Below are 18,612 nucleotides of genomic sequence, written 5' to 3'. Positions count from 1 at the left end.
GCATGGGAATGAATATGTATTTGTGTGGAAGCAAAGAACTATAGAATAATACTGGTTTAGATTAAAAGGGGAGTGACAGTCGCACAATCAAGCCATACCAAAACATCCATGTTGGTTAATGACTACCCTCCTCCCATCTGTGCTGCTGCCAGAGAAGAATACCGTAAATTATCCAGGGCCATATGTATCAAGCACAAATGGGTTCGCAAACGCCGAAATTCGCAGAATTTTGGATTTCCCCGCGCATTTTTGCTAAATGGTATGTATGTAGCAAATCTGCGTGCAAAATAAGGATTCGCAAACTGTGCGATTCCTTAAATGCAATGTAAGAAGCACCAAAAAAGTGCAATTTCGCCTCAAGGAATCGCAAATTACCACCAACTTCAAGTTGATAGTAATTTGCAATTTCTTTGAAAATTCACTTTTTTGCATTTTTCAAAGTGCTATGTGAAGCACATACATGCCCTTAGGGCATGTATGTGCACCAAATGTGCGCCCATGCTTATTTCAGGGGTGCAACAGGGTGTCCTTTGGACACCCCTGCACCCTTGAAATTGCATTCTCAATTTGCGATTCGCAAATTGCTAATCGCAAATTGAGAATGTCTTCCCATTCATTCTGATTCTCCGTGGCCAACTATAACATCTACAGACAGATGAACTGATTCCGAGTGGAGAGTATATTGTTGCAGGGTATTATGTTCTCAACATGCATAGCTTTTGCTTTCATGTGGCTGACGGGATGCACTGGTAACAGCCTGAAAGTTGATTCAACATCCGCTTTCGCCATGGGGGCTCCGGTCCCCACCTGCCTGACTAAATCGATGGCTTCATCAAATGTAGCATAGGAGACTGTACAAATATCCTGGCTTAGCCAGTCATTTACTGAGTTGCCTTTGGGATAAGAGAGGTGGTGGATCATTCGGTATTTGCAAACCTGTTGAACACCTTTGTACCCACAGAGAACTCCATCATGCAATTTGAACTATCTGTCCTCATAATGTGCAGCATCAATGTGAAGTGGGGAGAGGATGTGGCCTATCGGCTAGGGCTGTCGACCTCCAATCTGGGGAACCGGGCTCGAGTCTCTACAACAACGCTCAACATCCTGTGATTCTGGGAAAATCTCTTAATCTCTCTGTGCCTATTAAAAATGAATGTGTCCGTCTGTACCACAACTGGTGCTCATGTAAAGCGCTCCCATACCTTCGGGTCAAGTTTGCGCTACAAAAAACTCTGAGAAAAGTAAAAAAAAATGTGTTGTGAGGTGCGCATCTAGAGAACATGGACAGGTGTAATGGAGCATACTCAAGCGCGCGCACACATGATAGTAACATGGTAATGGTGCGTGAAACAGTTCTTAAACCTAAGTTTAAACTTTTTTAATACTACGTGCTAGTGTGTGTCTGCAGTAGGTGTCTGGCTGCCACAAATGTGAGCCCTCTGTGAAAGGAAGTGTCTGCTGTGAGAATCTGCCAACTGTGAGATGGTTGCCACTTTTTCAGAGAAACATACTGTCACGTCGTCTCGCCTGACCCCTTTGGGACAGGACAGGCGAGCAGGAAGAAGGAAAAGGAAGTGAGGAAACAGGAAGGAGATTTAGTCTGTAAGGCAGTCTGAGGCTGACAGGGAATAAAGATAGACGTTCCTGAAAGAGCCTCCGTCTCGGTGTGTTATTTACAAAGAGTGATCTTGACAATGGCGACGAGGGTGGGATGTCCTTAATACCCACTAACCCTAACATCACTCAGCCAACCAGAGTGGCCGACCACCGAGCCCAGCAGCCCGTTTTGCCTGCGGCGCAAAAGAAACAAGAGCGCGAAATTCAAATCATCGCCGGCGCTGCCAACATCGACTCAGCGCCAGAGTTGCCGCTTAATGCACTCACCGAGAAGCCTGAGCAGTTCCTGAGGTGAGGGCCGCCAGCCAGCAACGAGGGGAGTGGGAGCGCATATGCCAGAGCGCTGCCCCACGTGGTCCCGACGCGAGCAGCCTGAAGGATCCAGACGCGAGCAGCCTGTGAAGTCAGAGGCGCCAGCGCGACGCGAGGAAGAAGCTGCCCACATCCGCGAGTGAGGAGTGAGGGTGAGTCACACCCGGCAGCCTCCCCGTGACGCCAGCCTCGAGGAAAGGCAAGATCTTTACTCAGAAGACGACGTGGAAGACGACACCAAGTAAGAAACAAGACGTCCTGCGCGGCGGCCATTTTGAAGTCAGGCGCCGGCGCTTACACAGTCCACGAATCCACAATGGCGGCCATCTTGGGGTCAGGCGCCATGCATTAAACAACACACCCCAGTCAAGAAAAGAGCGCGAAAGTCGCGCAAAGACACAAAAGGGCCTGGACACTTCTTCAGAAGCCTACAATTGATGTGTAACGAATCACACGGCCAATTAAAATAAAAATAAATTATACACAGAGCCACAGTCAGGCAAACTCACCCATTCCTCCAAGGGGATATTACAGATGTCCGACCCACCTCCTGACAGCTCATCTGGTAACACAAACCCGACTCCACAAGCAAGCACAGCAGCCCCACAGTCAAACTCAGGAGGGCCATCCAATCCGGGCGACGCGCCCACCAGCACAGCAGCCCCACAGTCAAACTCAGGAGGGCCATTCAATCCGGGGGACGCGCCCACCATGGCCAATAACCCCATTGGAGCCTCGTTCATGCGCCAACCGCTGCCTCTACCTCTAACACCAGGCAACAGTATGGGCCCTACGTGGAAACGGTGGAGTGAAGACTTCGAGGACTATATGATAGGGTCCCGGGTGGAGGACTCCAAACAAAAAATAGTGGCACTAAGGAATCTCATTGGTCCAGACATTGCACAGATCATCAAAGAACTACCTAATGTAGCGACCGCCACTTACGATGAAGTGAAGCTTGCTCTGGACAGACGATTCCTCCACAAACGCAATGTGGATTACGAACGACACACCTTTCATCTAGCCACTCAAGACAAAGACGAGTGCATGAGTGACTTCATCATGCGCATCAGGAGGCTAGCGCAGTATTGCGACTTCGACAACTTCAAAACTGAAGATGCACTGAGACTCCGCATCATTGGTGGGTGCCATTCTGAAACTCTCCGTCGACGACTGCTCAAGAAACCATATTCGCTGGAGGAAATCGAGGAGCTGACCCGGATAAACGATCAAGCAGAAGACTATGCCAAGCGAATGGGCTCACACAAATCTGACCAGAAGGACCACGCACTACGTGTTCAGACACACAGAACATCCAAGTCATCCAGACCGATGTCGAGCTCCCACAAATCTCATTCCTCCCGGAAGATGCCGTCCAAAGGAAGCTCACGTCATTCCAAATCTGTCAAGTCTGCGCCCACCTGCTACAGATGCGGTCAGGACTACCCACACTCAGGACAGTGTCCAGCAATTGGCCAGCGGTGCCACCGCTGCGGGAGAGACAATCATTTTGAAGTGGCATGTCAAGCCAAGCAGTCACCTCACACGTCGTCGACCAGAGGCCGTGACACTCGCCATCGTGACACCCGCCACCATGCAAGAGCTATCAAAGGGAGGGACAGCCGATCTTCCAGCTCATCAAACTCCAGCGTCCAGTCCGCCTACTCCGGCCAGTCAAGAAGTCGCTCCGAGAGCATTCATCGGACCAGACATCACGCGTCCGACTCCTATCGGTCACGCAGAGACACATCCAGCGGGTCTTCCTCATCGCACACCCCAACATCTCAAGACAGCGATGAATACATTTGCATGGTATCTGACACGGACCGTCTAAAGCGATACCCGAAGCTGCACATCCTAATAGGCGAACATCCGGCAAAATTCGTCCTGGACTCAGGGGCTTCACTAAACTACATTTGCGCTCTGGAATACTACAACATGAAACAGAGGCCCAAACTAACACCTGCCGCCGTCCGCATTTTCACCTGGATGTCACGCAAGCCCCTACCATGCCTGGGCCGATTCCACACCACCCTCACATTCAAGGACCGGACAGTCGATGCATACATCCATGTGGTGGAGGGTCCAGATGTAGCAGACTGCCTCCTCAGCCTACCAACGGCAGAAAGACTCAAGCTAGTAGAACTCCTTTACATGACAGAAGATGCTCCAGATATCATAGCAAAATTCCCGAACCTCTTCAAGGGCCTCGGGAAACTAAACCACTTCAAAGTAAAACTCCATATCAACGAGAAGGTGACGCCTATCGCTCAACATCACAGAAAGATACCGTTCCACCTTCAACAGGCCGTGGATGATGAGTTACAGGACTTACTCCAGACTGACATTATCGAACGCACGTCAGGACCCACGCCATGGGTGTCCCCGGTCGTGGTGGTCCCCAAGAAAGGACAAGACAACAAAGTCCGCTTGTGTGTCAACATGCGCGCACCCAACACCGCCATTGAGCGGGAGCGTCATCCTGGGCCACACATCAGTGACATGATCACGAAATTGAATGGCGCCACTGTTTTCTCAAAACTCGACCTTAATAAAGGCTACCACCAACTGGAACTCCATGACAAATCGAGATACATCACCACGTTCACTACGCACCAAGGCCTGTTCCGCTATAAACGCTTGAATTTCGGCATTTCCTCGGCCGCCGAGATCTTCCAAGAGGCCATCAGACGGGTCATTCAGGGCATCCCCAATGCCTTTAATTATAGTGACGACCTACTAGTGTTCGGCAAAGACCAAACTGAACATGACACGGCGCTGGACAGAGTCTGCCACGCACTGTTGACCGCAAACCTGACCCTCAACGCCAGCAAATGTGAATTCCACAGAGACACTCTGAAGTTCTACGGACATATCTTTTCCAAAGAGGGGATGCGACCCGACCCCGAGAAGGTAGTGGCACTTGCAGACACCCCGAAGCCTCGAGACGTAAGCGACCTTCGCTCCTTCCTCGGCATGGCGAGTTACTGTGCGCGCTACATTCGCGACTACGCCACGATCAGCTATCCCCTACGTGAACTCACTCGCCAGGGCCAACCTTTCGACTGGACTGACCCGTGCCAACAAGCCTTCACCACCATCAAACAAGCTGTTGGGTCCACCACAAACCTGGCATACTTTGACACCAAGAAAAAGACAGAAATCACAGTTGATGCCAGCCCAGTGGGCCTGGGCGCCATCCTAGCCCAATACCGTGATGATTCAGACCAGCGCCACATCATTGCGTATGCAAGTCGCAGCCTCACGGACACTGAAAAAGCCTACTCCCAACCGGAAAAGAAAGCCTGGCTGTAGTGTGGGCGTGCGAACACTTCCACTTGTTCGTATACGGCAAGCACTTCACGATCATCACGGACCACCAGGCCCTCATCACCATCTTCGGCAATCCCAACGCTAAGATGCCACCGCGCATCGAACGGTGGGGCCTACGCTTGCAAGACTACATCTTCACAATCATACACAAACCTGGCAAAGCTGAAAACCCAGCCGATTTCATGTCGCGCCATCCCATGGCCGGAGCCCGGAACGCCCTGTCTGTAGCTGATGAATACCTTCACTTCGTCATCGACGCGGCCTGTCCACCCACAGTTCCTATTGCCGCAATTCAAGAAGCATCCACGACTGACCCACTCATACAAGCTGTCATGGCTCGCATCCGCACGAACTCCTGGAGGGATGTGAAACACTCGCCGCAAGACTCTGATCTTCTGCGTCAAGACCTGGCCGCATTCCAACGGGTGCGTGACGAACTTTCCATCAGCGACAACGGCCTTCTCTTGAGGGGGGGAAGGATTGTGATTCCACTCAACCTGCGTCAAGGGGTCATTAATCTGGCACATGAGGGACACCGAGGCATCAACGCGACCAAGAAAGCCTTAAGAGAACGCGTGTGGTTCCCCACACTTGACCACATGGTAGAAACAACCCTGAAAGACTGTATGACTTGCCAGGTGGTCAGTCGGGAAGAACCCCCGGCACCACTACAAATGTCAGACCTCCCGGAAGGGGTATGGCAGCAAGTAGCAGTTGACTTTTTTGGACCACTGCAATCAGGACAATACATTATTGTCATCATGGATGAGTACTCTCGATTCCCCTTTGCACAGCTAATACCATCAACTCGAGCAACAACAGTAATCCCAGTGTTGGATGAAACCTTTGCTGCATGGGGCATTCCACTACGAGTAAAAACAGACAACGGACCGCCATTTAATGGACATGAGTTTGCAAACTTCGCAACACATCTTAACTTCAAACATAAGAAAATCACCCCACTATGGCCACAAGCCAATGGCATGGTGGAACGATTTATGGGAACACTCAAAAGGGCGATTCAACAGACCGAACTAACTCATAGAGATGTTCAACAGACACTAAATGAAGTGCTAAGAGCATATCGAAATACACCACACAGCACCACCAACCAATGCCCAGCTACCGTGATGCTAGGGAGGACACCTCGAACTCGACTACTCATGGTGGATCCCGCACCTCAACAGCGGCATGTCACCGTCGACCACAACACACTAGTTGAGATAGACCACAGGAACAAACACTGAATGAAGACTTACGCAGACCAGCGTAGGCATGCCAAAGACACTAACGTCAAAGAAGGAGACTGGGTGATTGTCCGGAATGATCGGCGTGCCAAGGCAGACAGCCGATATCTCGACATTCTCTTCCAAGTCGTCAAAAAGAAAGGGACTATGATTACAGCCAAATCAGATCACAAACAGATAACGAGAAACATCTCGCACTTCAAGAAATGTAACCGGAACACCCGACGAGGGACCTCGTCGAGTCAAACCTCAAGTGAATCTCACAATCACAGTGACAGCAGTGACCAAGGTCTCCGCAGCCCGGCCAGGACCGTGGAAGTCACAAGACGTCAGAGTTCACCGCCAAAGCAAGAGAGACGTCCCCAGCGTCTCATCAGGAAACCTCGACGACTGGTAGAGGAGATGCAGTAGAAGCAAGACTTTGTGAAACAGGGGAGATGTCACGTCGTCTCGCCTGACCCCTTTGGGACAGGACAGGCGAGCAGGAAGAAGGAAAAGGAAGTGAGGAAACAGGAAGGAGATTTAGTCTGTAAGGCAGTCTGAGGCTGACAGGGAATAAAGATAGACGTTCCTGAAAGAGCCTCCGTCTCGGTGTGTTATTTACAAAGAGTGATCTTGACACATACCTGCCATCTGTTCACATTTTAATATTCTGCAAAGTCCCATGATTCTTAAGTAGAACTTTACATGAAGTTGTCTTTATTGTGGGAGTGAAAAGTCCCTGGAGGCAGCGAGAGCATGGATGGGTGGCACTGGTGGAGGTACTGAAACAGCCGAGGGACCACACCGACATCCCCCTTGACGGAATGGACCCAGCTGTGGGGAATTGAGCCCTTGATATCCTGGCTGGCCCTGATAGCTACCCGGGTGGTCACGGTATGGGATGAGCTTCCCGGTGGGAAAGGTCCACGCCTGGGGAACGACACCATCTGGAATAATACACCTGATGCCTTGCAGAACTAATTAGCCTCAATAAGCCGGAAACCAAATGTATAAGCGACATGCCTGGGGGGTGGGACGGGTGGGCACCTGGTAGGAGGTGGGGGGCGGGGAGTTGTTCCACTGTTGATTGCTTGGGGCTGATTGTAGAGCTGAATATAGTGTTGATGTATGTCTGGAGATGACAGAACTGGAACCAGCAAACCCGAAGGCCTATAATTGTATTATATATCCCATCCTTGCCTTGGGTTGATGCAAGGCCAATTTCTCTTGGCGGGACGACAGCCTGCGATTAATATGTATGACTGCAATATCGAACGCTCAATCCGAATTATAGCATTCTTGTCATGATGTCACTACTCACCTTATAATCATTTAATTAAACAAATCTGTTTACAAAAAAAAAAATGAAGTTGTCTTTATTAATTCTTAACATGATCTTTCAATCTTTGTTTACTTCACTTATCAGTCAGAGGTCATTCTGTATTTTAGTGATTTGTTTCATTTTTTTGTACCGGCACGACATCAAAATATTGGCCATGCCTGTATAAAACATGCACGGTGGCAACCTTAGAGTTTGTGCCTCCTGTGAAACAGTGAACCATCGGTAAGGGTGTGTGTGTCTGTGTGTTAGTGAATGTGTTGTGCCCCATCCCCTGCTCTGTATGTGTTTCTCTTACCCACTTCCTGTACCAGGCTCACATTCAAATCTACTTGTCATGCTTACTAAAGGCACGAGCATATCTCCTATTCATTTCTTCCTGCGCCACTTCCTGTTCTAAGACAGCTAGTAGGGAGGAAGGGGCGAGCGTATACACAAAAAGATAGTTTGTTCAATCAAATCTGCAGAAACAATGACTCAAGTTATAGGTTACTTGACATATTTTTCTATTTAAAGCTGTTTTGCTCAGCTTCCTATTTTAGGGCTAAAAGATCCCATACTAAAGCATTATGAAAAATATTTTCGGTAGCATTTGCCTTAGGAATATGAATATGAAAGTGAAGGGGGTCTGTATTTTCTTATAGCTGGCATTGTACGTTATTGGGTATGAGCAGTTAGATTATTGCTGTGTTTGTAAGTCATTATCCATTATCAGTTAATTGGAAAACGTAAGTATTTAGGTTAGGGTTTCACTGTCCCATGCGGATAATGTTTTCTCTTAGTTGACATGTGAGGATTGGTTAGGATTGGGCTGCAGTGTGGCCTTAGTTTGTGGGACATGCTACCTCAGATGATGGGAAGGTCTTTAAGGGTTAGGGTATGGTGTGGTTGCAGTATATCTCACATGTATGCTGCTTTGCTCACCAATTTGATTCCATAATGTTATTAGGTCTCGGCCTGTGAAAGACTGCGCACATGCGCAGTCAAGCTGGCAAGATTTAATGATGTAGGGAGAGTTTCACTAGCGAGGTTAAGCCTCACCCCTCTTTTCCATTAGCTGGCGTCACCATTCATGCAAAACGGTGGCCAGCCATTGGAGAAGAGGTCCTAGTGACGTTCTTCTTTCAATTATAGACCCGTCCTTTTCAGATTAGGTTCCTTGACTTCCTGCTGGCATAAAAGCTTTCTTATCTTCTTTATGGGGCCATCTGTTTCGCCCCATAAAGAAGATAAGGCACCTTTTACCGCAGCAGTAAGTCATGCCGAGCCCGTCTGAAAAGGACGGGGCTAAAAGAGAAATTTCTTTTATTTTAGTGTAATTGCGGCACCCGCGCCTATTGCTATTATACAAATGTCTATTAATATTGTTGTTATTATTATTTTTCTGTGTACATTCCCATATATTATTTTCTTATTTCAGGGTTTTTGGGGTGTAGGATCTCAGCTACAATATGAAAAGCAGATCTCTAAGCGATTGTAATCATGTATTACATGTGAGTAGTGACGTCACAACGCTCCTGACCGGTGTTACGGTGCAGGAAGCGGCCTGCCCACTGCTTGTGAACCCGAGACGGGTGGGTTGCGTGTTTCATCTGAATCTGACGTCATGAAGCCTCCCGCCAGCCCCCAGAGTAGAGAGGTCCCGCGGAGAGCCGTGTGAACCTCCCGCCAGAACAGCGGCCTCAGTGATGGGTAACCGCGGCGATGGGGCCTGGGGCAGAGCGGCGGCTTCCTGGCCTGTCGGGTCATCTGAGCCCCGTCTGCCACTTCCAAGCAGCCCCGGACAATTAGCCATTCGAGGGTCAGCTGGTTCGAATGACGCCTCCTCCGCTGGTCGGTAGGGCCTGAGAGGGTCCGCCAGGGCCTTTAATAAGCGGCTCTTCCCTCGAGGAGGAAATCGCAGCTTCCGCAATCGACTTCAATAACCTCTGATGTTTTGCAAATCTCTCGCTGCCATCAAAGCAAGCCACAGCCTCTGAGTTTCCGAAGTGCTTGTGGCCAGAGGGGCCGAGGTTTGGCAAAGTGTCTGGGCCAGAGCAGCCCCACGTCTGGGTCAAGAGCCCCTGTCCTGCAGTCTGTGGAGGGTGTGACGTGCCCCTGGGCGGACAGGCCCGCATGGCACCTGGAGTAGTACTGGCAGGCTGTATCTGCGTGTATCTGAGTCTTTCAGAGGCACAGGCCCAACACACAGGTGACTGTCTCTCCCGAACACTCAGCTCTTCAGAAACACAGCCTGGTCTGTAACTGGCTCTACCAACCTTCCACAATTCTGCATTTTACCAAGATGCCAGCTTGTAGCTGAAAATGTCATTTTGTTTTTATATAATGTAGAGCTTGACATAGGCTGCGGAGCACTTGTTCCCAACATTTCCAGTATTCATAATTTGGGAACAAGGTACTTAGGACAGCAATGTAAGTCCAAGATCACACACTGCATACAGTCGGTATGCATGCAGTAAAAAAATTAGCAAATTACAACTTCAAATTGTTACAGAAGTTCAAAGCGAGGAAAGATAAAAAAAACACATAGATGGCCAGATTCTGCGTTTTTTGCACCCGTTTATTCTGCAGCGAGGGACCATGAGAGGAGGCTGGAGAGATGGTGCTGATGGACTCTCAAAACTTTTCCCCTGCATGTCTCCTGCCCCACCCACACTTCCACACATCCTCACCTACAGTTTTAGGCCCCATTCACCCTAGCGAGGCTCCTTTTCCATGGACGCCCTCCGCTATGCAATGTTCCCACGACTTCAGACTCCATCAACCACTCAACCATCATTCCAATTGTAGATGTGTAACTGACACAGGATGTCCCACCCTTCGTGGGTGGGACTTCCTGAAGATGGCAAAACTGCTTATTTGTCCAGGTCACCCGATAGGGAAGCATTGAATTGGTGAGATTGTAAGGAGTCAGAAAATTCAGTCCAGCTACCGTCCAGTCACCGTCAAAGAAAGATGGTGGCTTGGTGTTGTGTGTGTCTGGCTCTGTGTGTGTGTAGCTGTGTGTGTGTGGCTCTGTGTGTGTGTGTGACTGTGTGTCTGTGGCTCTGTGTGTGTGTGGCTCTGTGTGTGTGACTCTGTGTGTGTGTGTGTGTGTGTGGCTCTGTATGTGTGTGGCTATGTGTGTGTGTGTGTGTGTGTGGCTGTGTGTGTGTGTGGCTCTATGTGTGTGTGGCTCTGTGTGTGGCTGTGTGTGTGTGGGTGTGTGTGGCTCTGTGTGTGGCTGTGTGTGTGTGGGGGGGGCTCTGTGTGTGTGGCTCTGTGTGTGTGTGGCTCTGTGTGTGTGTGGGGGGCTTTGTGTGTGTGTGGCTCTGTGTGTGTGTGGCTCTGTGTGTGTGTGGCTCTGTGTGTGTGTGGCTGTGTGTTTGTGTGGCTCTGTGTGTGTTTTTGAAACATAAATAAAACGTGTTATTTGCAATGTCAATAGCTCAAACTTGCGTAAATACGCAACCTATTGCATTGCAAATGCAATAGGTCTCCCATTTGCGAGAGATTAAGCTATTGGCATTGTAAATGACAATGCCATTTATTTATATGTTTTCAAAACCAACACATAACTAAAGATTTTGTCATTTACAATGCCAATAGCTCTAACTTTTGCAAAGGTGAGACCGTTGCATTGTAAATGCTTGTTATTGTATTGCATTGTATTGTATTGTTTTGCAATTGCATTTATATAGGGCTTACTACCCCAGACGAGGCGTCAAAGCACTTTTCCGGGGAGTAGCAAGCTACTCCGTAACCCATAAAGAATTCGTTTTGAATTAGTACAGTGAAATATGAAAGTAATTTAATTGGTGGATATTAGTCAGTTATTTGGATTGAGAAGGTTAGGGGAGGGATAAAAAAGGGTTAAAAGTTTACATTTATATAGTGCTTGTTACCCTTGATGTGCTGTTGAAGCGCTTTTTTGGCGAGTAGCACGCTACTCCGGAACCCATAAAGGATTAGTGTTGAATTAGTATAGTGAAATATGAAAGTAATTTGAGTGGTGGATATTAGTCAGTTATTTGGATTGAGAAGTATAGCGGAGAGATAGAAGAGGGTTGAAGATTTGCATTTATATTTTGTGCTTGTTACCCCTAATGGGCTGTTGAATTGCTTTTTTGGCAAGTAGCACGCTACTCCGGAACCCATAAAGGATTCATTTTGAATTAGTATAGTGAAAAACTAAAGTAATTTGAGTGGTGGATATTAGTCAAGCAGATATAAACCAGTCCTCTAACACTCCCCACAAGCAATCCCCTGTAGATGTAGAAAGGAGCAGTATTGTTCCCTGCACTCAAGTTACTGTTTCCTCTGACCCTCCAGACCCAGTATTCTCATGCACGACTCAGTTACCCCTTCATTCGGGTGAGACACATCGGCAACCCAAGGAGGAGGGGTCTTCAGGTGTGTTCGTAATAATATCGATATCTCCCCATATTGGTAAGTCCTCTCTTTTTTCACCCGTTACAAGGACTGAAGTGACTAAGTGACAGATGGTAGGATATTTTGTTGTTTCTAAGTCTCATTGTTGGTGACTCATCTTGTACTCTGTCAGACTGTAGTTTGTTATGATATCATGTCTGGTGGAGTGACTGCTGTGTTGTAAAGCTGTTGATGTCATGTGTTTGTAAGCCTGCATATGGCTCTGATGTGTGTTTTATGAAAGAAAGGACGTGTTGGTGACCTTATTGGTCCCTGGGGTGTCTAATGGCTCTCCTGTTCTAGCTATGCAGTTACATTACGACCTGCATTCCATTTCCTGGAATGTGGCGGGAGTTTGCTCCAAGTATTGGCAGTTGGGAACAAACTGTGTCTGATGTTGAATAATGATACCTACCTTCCTGAATTATCTACATGTGGCAATCTTTTACCTGACGACACTGGTTGGGATATTAGGTCAACCACCTCAAAATGGAACTGACAGCTGTGGCTTGCTCTGTTGTGGGGTTGTCACCGATTTACTGCGGCAAGACATTGTCTTCTGTAGTCCTTGTGTGCTTCAGTCAAGTTTCTATGTCTTCTACGTGAGGTCTGTGGTCTGCTTACGCAGGTCTGTTGTATCGCATAATCTGGGACTCTGTGTGGACCAACCGCCCTCCTCTTGGGTGCCTCAACTGCTGAATTGTCTTGCTCTGGTACAGTATTCATGTGATCCTGTAAGAGACAGTTGTGGCGACATCATAGCTGTGTGGTGGAGCACTCCCTTACTAATGTTGCAAGAATGCTGTTGATTTGAATCCAGAGGTCAGAGCGCGTAGCGGTGCACCAAGGCCCACTTGCACGAACATGGCCTATGTCCTGTGAAGACAACTGATGCTGTGCTCGCATATCAGCATCTTCACCAACCGGGTTTTCTGAATACTCTGTAGAGGAGCTGGAAGTGCTGTGCTGTTCAATGAGTGTCTTCAGTCAACAGCATTCTGTTTACCACGCAAGAACCCTGTTGCAATGGTTAATTTGGAATCTCAGTGGCTGTTAGAGCTGGTGTGAGCCTTCATGGCTGCAGAATAATAAGGCATCCTTCAAGGTATTCCTTTCTATTGGTGCTCTGGATACAGCATGGTGTGTAGTCAAAGAGGTGTTATAAATTAACAGGAGAGGGGAGGTAGAGCAGTTTTGAAGGATTCTTACTCCACAAAGTAATATGCATAAACAAAAGGAATCCTCCTGAGAATGACAGGGAAGTGTTCTCCTAAGTGGTATGGGAGCACTTAGTGTTTTGTAAAATACCCCTCACACACCAAAAGGACCCTTGGTGTCATGCTTCATCAAAGGGGTCTTCGCAACCCTCTAGCGGGTTGCGGCGTGCTGCGACCTACGACTACGCAGGAGCACTTTTAAGTTTTGGCTATATGTGGTGCGTGTGAGTGGGTATGTGTTTATGTGAGTGGTGGGATTTTGGGAAAAAATAAAAAAGCACCTGGCTCGTGGGTATAGCAGAAAAAAAAATGTATTCATGACCCCGGGCTGGTACTAGTAAAAGAAGTGAAGTGCGAGGCGTGTTTTGTCGTGATTATGGACAAAACCTCATATGTGCGTCGACATGTTCCGGAGGCAGAGCTCCTTCTTCAGGACGGGGGCACAACTTCCCCACCTTACTCACGTTTCACTAATAGTTAAAGATATGTTTAAGTCAATTTAATAAAAGTGAGGAAAAACTAAATATGTGTCTGTATATACAGGCTATTATGTACCTACAGCGGTTTTTGGCTCAAGTAAATGCAAATTGCATGACCTGAGAAAAAGGAAACAAGAAAAATATGGTCACCCTAGTCATGGGTAGCTCAAACAGGTGCAGTCACCTGGAACAGACCATCCAGCTTAATCAGCCCTGTGGAAAAAGACACTGACATGACAAACAACATAGATAACAAATAATACATTCATAAACAGATTGCACTGGTTTTTGTCATACTTATTTAGTAGAGTTTGCTTGCTTCATGAGCATTCAGAACGTCTGGGGGTGACCGCCCTGATCGCAGCAACCGATGACATCCGAGCCCTGCTCGACAACGGAGAAACAGCGGCCCTCATCCTCCTAGACCTCTCCGCGGCCTTCGACATGGTCTGCCACCGTACCCTAGTACAGCGCCTCAGCAACATCGGAATCCAGGAGAAGGCACTGAAGTGGATCACCTCCTTCCTCGCCGGAAGGACACAGAGAGTCCGCCTCCCCCCGTTCAGATCAGAAGCCACCAAAGTCATCTGCGGCGTTCCTCAAGGCTCCTCGCTCAGCCCAACCCTCTTCAACGTCTACATGATTCCCCTCGCAGCCATCGCACGCCAGCACAACCTCAACATCATCTCCTACGCCGACGACACCCAGCTAATCCTTTCCCTTACCAACCACCCGGCCACCGCCAGAGCCAACCTACACGAAGGGATGAAAGAGGTAGCCAATTGGATGAAGAACAGCCGCCTGAAACTGAACTCGAACAAGACGGAAGTCCTCATCTTGGGATCCTCACCCTCCGCCTGGGACGACTCCTGGTGGCCCCCCGCCCTAGGCAGCGCACCCAAACCAACAGACCATGCCCGCAACCTGGGCTTCATCCTGGACTCCTCCCTCTCCATGACCAGACAAGTCAACGCCGTCTCCTCGTCGTGCTTCAACATCCTACGCATGCTACGCAAGATCTTCCGGTGGATCCCCACCGAAACCAGGAAGACGGTCACCCAGGCCCTCGTCACCAGCCGACTGGACTACGGCAATTCCCTCTACGCCGGAACCACCGCCAAACTCCAGAAGAGACTCCAGCGGATCCAGAACGCCTCAGCACGACTCATCCTGGACATCCCCCGGCGCAACCACATCTCCGGACACCTGAGAGACCTGCACTGGCTCCCGGTCAACAAGAGAATCACCTTCCGTCTCCTCACCCACGCACACAAAGCCCTGCACAACCAGGGCCCAGGATACCTCAACAGCCGCCTCAACTTCTACGCTCCCAAACGCCAGCTTCGATCGACCGGCCAAGCCCTCGCCGCCGTCCCCCGCATCCGAAAAGCCACCACAGGGGGAAGGTCCTTCTCCTACCTCGCCGCCAAGACTTGGAACTCCCTCCCGACTCACCTCCGCCTGACCCAGGACCACCTCGCCTTCAGGAAGCAGCTCAAGACTTGGCTGTTCGAGCAGTAGCGGACCCCCCTCCCCTAGCGCCTTGAGACCCTCCGGGTGAGTAGTGCGCTATACAAATGCTTTGATTGATTGATTGATTGATTGCTAATATGCAGTCTAAATGGAGAAATATGTAAAGTTATCAGTGTGGTCCCTTTACTTACTTAGGTAGTCTCAGTATGCACTATGTAACACCTATACTCACGAACACGGGAGGAGTTCTCCTCGGTCTAGCCCCACACACTGCTCCGCTGGACTGAAGTGAGAGCTCAAGGCGTGTGGCTTATATACCCCAAGTTCGAGTGTTGATTGCTCGTTATGGAAGCCGTTACAGCGGAAATCCGGGGATGCCCATGTATGGATAGCCCGGTGTTTAGTTTGTTGTTTCTGTGCTAATTGAATGATTACCGGACCTTCTATGGTGTGTCGGGTACGAGATTGTCCCTGTACTGAGTGTTCTTCTTTTGCGCATGCGTGGGAATACCTGACTAAACCCCGCATGTGCGGAAGACGGACTGGTCTTCCCCGCGCATGCGCTAACGGGAGATGTTTATTGTTCGATCTCGGCACTCTGTTTTTAATGGGAAAGCCATTCCATTATGAAACCAGCCTCCGCATAGGATGATGCGAGCTGCATCCTGGCCTCATATGGTATTCAGCGAAATAAAGGCATCAGTTATGTCGTGTTGAGGGACACATGGTTGACTTTATTGAGGTTGTATCGGTATTGCCGATTGAACATCTGAGCTCAAGATAGCATTGTAGGTTTTGGCACAAACGGTCTATTATCTGGAAACCAATGGCCGTGCTCATCAGATAAAATAAAATAAACGGAAGGAGGTCTTATAAAGTGGTGGCACTCAATGTCTTCTGCTTAAAAAAGGCTTAGGGTTCAGAATAAGTTATTGCCATAACTCTGTTTTTGTAAATCGTTGTGACCGAGCCTTATGTTGTGTGATGACACATCACATTGGGACAGAGCGTTCCTGATATAAAACGTGAATGTTAGTGGTAGTCATGTAGACACTTGTCCCCAAGGGACCTCATCATTCAATCCGTTATTTTGTGTACCTAGACGGAACACCCATCTCTGTTCTTTCTGGAAGAGGCCTGTCTCAGATGGCATTTGTTCGATTACTGTCCACTTAAGATCGTTCACACAGTGTTGAGCATTCAATAGTTTGTTGCCATCTTTGTTGGGCTTTTTTTGCAGCGGACCTTGCTTTTATGCTCTTTCATGCGTGTCTTGATGGCCCTGGTGGTCATACCCACGTATTCCAGGCCGCAGGGACAGGTGATCAGGTAGACCATGTTTTTACTATTGCAGTTCGTCATTTTTCGCTGCTCCCAGGTCGTGCCATTTCTGAATGTGAGTTTTGTACTTTTCTGTGTCAGGTGACAACTGCTGCAGTTCCCACAGGGAAAATGACCTTGGATGCCTAAGGCTGGTTGCCTCGGCTCCTGATTTGTTTTAGGACGCGTGTGGACGAGTATGTCCTTTAAATTTCTACCACGGTAATGTGCGAACATTGGTTTTTCAAGTTCTAAAGCGCCACATGTTAGAATACCCCAGTGCTTGTTGACTATTTTAGAGACCTCGTTGGACATCGTATTGTACGTCGTGACGCAGATTGGCCGTTTGACCTCTGGTTCTGCTTGTTGTCTGTCCTCAAGGAGTGCATCTCTATTGTTATTTTTAGCCCTCTTCATGGCCTTGTTAATTATCCGTGTAGGGTACTGTTTCAGTTTCAATTTTTCTTTGAGGTCATTAGCCTGTGATCTAAATTCTGCCATATACTTACAGTTCCGCCTCAGGCGTAAAAATTGACCATATGGTAAGTTCTCCCTGAGATGGCGGGGTGGAAGCTGTCGAATCTTAAAAGACAGTTTCTTGCAGTGGGTTTAAAGTGCGTTGTCGTTTTCAACCCTCCGTCCTCAGCATATATGTTCAGGTCCAAGAATACCAGTGACTGGTTTGACACAGAGTTCGTGAATTTGAGAAAAGCGTTCTGATTGTTTAACCAGATCATAAAGTCATTTACTGACTGTAGATCGCCTTCCCAGATGACCAACACGTCATCTATGTATCTTTTCCAGATTTTTATGTTTTGTCTGTGAGGGTTCTGGGTATTGAGAATTCTGTTGGTTTCTAGGTGGTGTACATACAGTCCCGCCAGGCTCGGAGCAAAAGTACTACCCATACTCGTGCCGTGGCTTTGCTGGTAGATGGTTGATTTGTACTGAAAGAAGTTTTTTTGAAGCCTTAATGCACCTCCACTGCAGTCTCTGAACGTGCTATGTTAAGAGAAGGTTGTATATTACTTACCTCTGTCTGATATCCCCAGTAGAAATTGATAAATCTGTAAGCTGTAAAAGGTTTCTGTGTACCCCTTTAAATGTTTATCCTTTACTAAGTTCTTTGAGATGTTTTTCTGGTAATGTCTTTTTAGCTATGTCAAATTATAAGAAGTGGTTTCTAGTATTTGGAACATTTGTGCATGGAATGTGTTAAGATGTCGACAGAGATGAAGTTTTCCCTTTTAAAAAACAAAATAAAACAAGCATTGTTGAAACAAATACATCTAATGTTGGCTTTCAGTCTTTTGGCTTGGTCAATGATTGTTTTTGTTTTTGTCATGTCTTTTGCAGAACGTTTTTGTTGAGAAATCTGCTAGGGCCTCTTCAATCTGGAAGAAAATAGCAGTGGCTAAAAGGAAAACTATTTTTTCATGCCCAAAAGCCCACATTGCCATAGTAGTTCATGGTAATAAAGGAAACTACTGTATGTGTGTGGATTTGCTCCTTAAATGAAGGGGGAGAGGGGTCTCATCAATCTTTAAAAAAAATAAGAAACACTTTTTCTAAAAGAAAAAATATTTTTGGTCTTGAAAAGCACACATTGACAAAATAGTCCCTGCCCCCTAAGGGAACTCCTTTGTGTCTGGATGTGCTCCTTATATAGGGGCAGAAGGCCGCCACTCACAGTAAAGTTAGCAAATGGCTAAAGTGGTCTGACCCATGGCACAATGTATAATGTCTGGTATTCCTAGTTTTTTGCCCTTGTATTCCTAGTGTTGTGCAAGCCGAGTGGTTAACAATGAGAATGAACGCCCGACCATGGGTTTTCTAAGCCCAAAAGAACACATTTTTAACAAATTTTCATTAATGGCGAA

The sequence above is a fragment of the Lissotriton vulgaris genome, chromosome 10, assembly GCF_964263255.1.
Source record: "Lissotriton vulgaris chromosome 10, aLisVul1.2, whole genome shotgun sequence".
Taxonomy (NCBI): domain Eukaryota; kingdom Metazoa; phylum Chordata; class Amphibia; order Caudata; family Salamandridae; genus Lissotriton; species Lissotriton vulgaris.
Note: the sequence above shows the minus strand (reverse complement) of the source record.